Source organism: Trachurus japonicus, chromosome 9 (genome assembly GCF_045865225.1).
Source record: "Trachurus japonicus isolate A0001 chromosome 9, Traja_1.0".
Taxonomy (NCBI): domain Eukaryota; kingdom Metazoa; phylum Chordata; class Actinopteri; order Carangiformes; family Carangidae; genus Trachurus; species Trachurus japonicus.
This window is the reverse complement of record NC_140915.1, coordinates 30,751,128-30,756,366: the sequence shown is the minus strand read 5'-3', so window position 1 is coordinate 30,756,366 and position 5,239 is coordinate 30,751,128. Positions and strand designations below refer to the sequence as shown.

The 5,239-nt window shown below is 38.6% G+C and overlaps 1 long non-coding RNA gene across 1 annotated transcript; it reads right to left on the bottom strand.

The window, feature by feature from the left end:
• Positions 1-557: 557 nt before the first annotated feature.
• On the bottom strand, positions 558-4,974 carry LOC146981807 (uncharacterized). The gene is made up of 3 exons (XR_015036608.1): positions 4,846-4,974; positions 4,441-4,548; positions 558-4,333 (listed from the first exon to the last, which is right to left on the bottom strand). It is a non-coding gene; the product is annotated as an uncharacterized LOC146981807 (long non-coding RNA).
• Positions 4,975-5,239: the final 265 nt, after the last annotated feature.

The following is a 5,239-nucleotide window of genomic DNA, read 5'->3' as shown; positions in this document are numbered from 1 at the left end:
TGCACCGCCAAAATGTACTGAGCAACTTCATGGTAACAAACGTGTAAACTGAAAAATAAACTGTGTGATTGTTTCCAGGATATAATAATCAGGTCACCTTAAAAAAAAAAAAAAGGTTTTAAAAAAGTTAAAGGGAGTAGGCCTGTTTAAAAAGGTGGGTTTGCACAATACGTTATGAGAAACAGTGAATGCAAACATCAACTATTCTTTCTAGAGATCTCCACTAATCCCTCTTTAATGTTCCATGTTTGTGCAGAATTGAATATGTATGCCTACTTAGTACAGGAGATGTGAGTGGACTTGAATTAATCAAATTATGAGCTGGCACAGTGTGTGTCTCTGAGTTAGGAAGAAGTCGTAAAAATACTTTATCCAAGATATGTGTTGTCCTAGTTTTCTCCACCATCAAGCTGATGTCTCCATAACACTGATCCAAATGTACACAAACACAGTTAATGAAAATGTATAAATATAGAACATATCTTTGATGAACAAACATTTGTCACAAAAACACAAACACTGTCCATGATAGCCATGATAATCTTTATTATCTGTCCAGCTGTGCAGCATGTCTGTTGCCTGTCAAACCCGAAGGTTCAGCTCCTTCCCTCACATGTGGGTGCAAAGCTAACAATCACAATACCGATCACTCGGCCCTCTTGCTCTCCCACACACTCACAGTCTGCAAAAATTACTCACATTAATTATGATTTTATTTGGACTTAAAGACAAAACATCCCCAAACTAACTAACTATAGGATGATTCACTAATGTGAAATAACATTAAGCTCTTAAACAACAGTTAAGCTCATGTAAAGCAGTGATTTTCAATGATCCACACACTGTTTCCTAGACTTTTCCACTCCTTGCCCACCACCACCACTCAAGTCCCCTCACCATAAGCTGGGTCTTACCCATTTAATCCCATCGGTCACAAAAGTGACCGTAAAAAATATTTCCAGTTTAAAGGCCCTAAAAATGTTAGTAAATGGAGTATCAACATATTTCCAAAAAATACTGAAGCAAGAAACCCTCCTGATCACATATGTGCAGTTTCATATGTTTAGTGTAAATTGTCACATGATCAGAGCTGATTACTTCCTGGTTGCACCATCTGAGGAAGATGGCTGCATCAAAGCCCCGACAAAGAAGGTCAGCAAAGAAGGTTGACATAAAGATAAGAGAAAGATTTTTGGGACACATCATCTTTAAGGTGTCTAGTATTGACATATGCATCTACAATCACTCAACTGTGTTTAGTGTGGTCACAGCATGAGTAAAATTGTCGATGGCAACAATAGTGACCGGTGGGATAACACAGTGTAAGTAGCTAACTTTCTACTTTTTAAAAACTTTCTTTTTTTATTACTATTATTTAAATTTGAATTAAACACAGTATATGTTGGACCTTACAGACCTTAAAGCATTTCAGTTAACCTATCTCTCAAAGTGAAATACATGTTGTCCCCATTGACTGTGATATGGACTATAAGGGCGAGACAGGTCAATTGCCAGCCTGGCTGTTGAATGAAGGTTAGGCAAAACGATTATGTAAGAAACAATGTTATCAGGGATGATAACTTCCCTCTCACCACTACCCCACTTCCACCCACTGTTGGTGAAGAGGCAAATCCCTATACCCACCTGTACCCGCCAGAGCAATCATGGGCAAACTCGCCCACAAAAGGCCCTGCAGCTGCAGGTTTCCGTTCCAACCAAGCAGCAGTAGCACACCAGACTTGATTCATTTCATCAACTGATCTCAGTCTTCAGACAGTTGATTGGTCAACCTGTGTGCTCTTGATTGGATGGAACTAATACCTACAGCCACACAACCCCCTGTGGAAGAGCCCGCCCATGCCCGCACCAGAGGGCCCAGACAGATGAGCCAAAGACCAAGTTGCAGGTGGTCAAAAATAAAATCTAAACATTCAAACAAACTTTATAAGGTGTCATATCTCAATCAGGTCCAAGAAGTGGTGGGGCCCCACCTTTACATGGTCCCTCAATGCAGTCATAAGCAGCCACCTCTTCTACAGAGATGTTGTACAAAGGAAGTCTCATACATGGGTCAGTGACAAATAAGGGTTGGCAAGATGAGCAATTCATGAATTTTCTTTAAAAAAAACTATTTTAAAAGCTTGCATCAAATTTGTTAAAATGTGCATTTTGTAGTCATGTTGGTTTTATGTCTTTTGAAATTACATTTGAACCTGAACAAAAGTAAGACTGAGGTTATGCAGGTTATTCTGAGTGACCCCTATGTCAATAAGTCAATATTGCACTAAAAATGTACATTTACAATGGTAAAATGAAAAGTACACTAAAGCAATATTGCACTAAAATGTAAATCCAATAACAAAGTTACAATATGCATGTCTTAAATTTTTCACAAAAGTGACAATGGCAATGTTGATAGGCGTCTTTTTGTTTTTGCTTTTAGTTATTCTACATGTTTTTGATATGTAAAATAGCCCCACTAACATGTGATAAAGCACACAAGCATCTGTTATGTATGCTGGCACTGGTAACAGTAAAAAAAAAAATTCTGTAGTACAGCCCAGTTAAAATTGGGCTGGAATATAAGCAATTTGATAGCTATGATGGATATGTAAAATTAGTATATTATCCCACCGGTCACAATTGTGACCGACTATAAAACACACTTTTTCTCCTATTTTTCCATGAAAATTAAAAAAAATAATGATTGATTATTTCAAAGGGTTGCTAATGGCACATGGTTTGGATATGTTCATGTCTGGGAAAAATGTGGGATTAAATGGGTTAGGCCCTGGTGTATTAAGTAATGATGACGATGACATTTTGCCAAGCATCAAAAACTGACTCTCCACCCTATCAGCAGTGAGCACCTTCCTGCTCCACCCAACACATATGCCCAAGTGGCATATCTCTGCTATCAGCCAGGAAAAAATATAAGAAAATGGCTTCATTAAAATAAGACATCCTCTATCTGCCACTGCTTTGCACAAATTGCACATCTCTCTAATTTTTCAACAACATTAAAAAACAAACAAACATAATGCTCACTCTACTTTCAAAGATCCTGACATTTTCAAGCTGATATGCATTTACCACCTTTCTGTTCCCTATTGAAAAACCCTGAAAGATGCCTCCAGTCTAATTCGGTATGTTTTGGTGGCTCACGGCAGAGATATGCTCCTTGGAGATATGTGGTTGGGAGGGGCAGTAAGATGTTCAGTGATGATAAACAGAGCATGGACAGTCAGTTAAGATGCTGCATTTAAATATATGCACTGATGCACTTCACTTCACTTTCGATTTTTATGCACCATCTTTACAAAACACAAGGCCTTTACTAATGGTGCTGATAAAAAATAAAGGCAGTGGGGGCGATGGTTGGGAAGGAGACTGGGGGACTGGGCTCATCTTTGTGGCCCAACAGTGGGAATGGTGTTGTTTCCCATACTCTTGAAGCAAGCCAAGCTGATGCACTCTATGATTTCTTCTCATTATCACAGAGGAGGAACATAGGGGGTTACACTTACTCACTGTTTCCTGATCAACTGGTATTGATTATAAAATAGACAAACACTTCTATATTCCTTAATGAAACCAATGATCAATAATTTAGTTAATTAGAGGAAGCAATTTATTGGACTCCTTTAAGGTCTTGATGACATTTAGGGCTTTTAACCATACACGTATTTTCAGAATTTGTGGCCTAAATTTAAATCTATGCTGTTCTGTCTTCTTTTGAGGTCTTAAACATGAGGACACTGGGATTCTTCTTTTTTAGTGCAGGTAACATCTTTGCTGTAACACAGAGGCAAAAACTAAAAACTGTGTAAATGACAAAACCTAACTTAGAATACAGAAGTTTAGTCTTTCTATGAGTCTGCAAGGAAGCATTTCACATTGGTGAATGTTAAATTAACAAAACACATCAAACAGGAAATCCAAAACACGAATGTCTGTTAGTCTTTGTTAGTAAACTTAATAGCCATAGATAATAATGGCTTCACAACAACGCACTATTTTGCTGCACTTGATAGTCAATCATACTGTAGTTTAATTTAGTTAACTATAATAATTAAACTGAGATGTAATCTGTCATTGGTGTTGAGTCATACAAATCTGGTAAAAAAAACAAAAAAAAAACAGGAAGAGGGTCAAATATTCTCAGCTGTAGTTGCTGCAGAGCCTCAGAGAAAGAGTGTGGTGATGGCCGAGGACAGCAGCAGGAGGACTGCACTGGAACCAGAGACCAAGGCACTGTTACACAGATCCTCCTCACAGCAGTGCATGTAGTTTAAACAGTTTATTCCTCTCCGACAGCCCTTTGTGGTGATACCTGTAGAACACAAAGTAAGAAGAAGCTCAGAAATTCACCGCAGCAATATACTAGCTCTAGTATAGTATAGTATAGTATAGTATCAATTATTGTGGAGGACAACATACCCGACGTTTCGGTGGAGAAACAGCGGTCCAAGGGTTCTGGACAAGTTGAGACCCGTGTGCAGAGCATAGGTTTGTCAGTTACACACGCGTAACATTTTAATCCACATGCTATACAGAAACACAAAATACAAACACACACTTTAGGATACACTATGTCACCTTTGACAGCACCAATGAAAATATTCCACCAAGACAATATGAAACATGAGAGTCACATGCCAACAAGTGTTCAATTACAGTCCATCTTCTTGAACCCTTCTAAGAGAACGTCAAACAGCTTTTTAGATGACACTGTGGAACTGTTGTAAATTGTATTTCCAAAATCATCAGTTTAAAAAATAGTGCCTTATTTTTTAAAATTTCTTTGTGTTGCACTGTGTAGTCAAGGCCTGCAGCTGTACTCACCTGTGGACAGAATGGTAAGCAGGATCAGAGCGCCATACAGCCGCATCATGAACAGAGAGACAAAAGTCTTAATCAAGTGAGAGGAGATCGTTTAAGAAGGTGTGAATGCTTTAAGACCCTTCCTTTTATAGTCCACCCTCACAGCACATGACATGCACGTGCATGTCCTCAAATGACCTCCTGCCAAGGAAATCTACAACCCCAGCTCTATGCAGATACCAAAGAGAGACTAATAGTCCAGTCATTTTATGAGAAAAGGCTAAACAAATTGCAACAGAAGCAAACTCATCTGATTTTGTATCCTCAGCATGTCCTGAGTGAGGGAAAAAAAGCCCCGAAGAATCCCATTACGGGAAAGTTTCGAAAAACACCCTAACATATACCATTTATACGC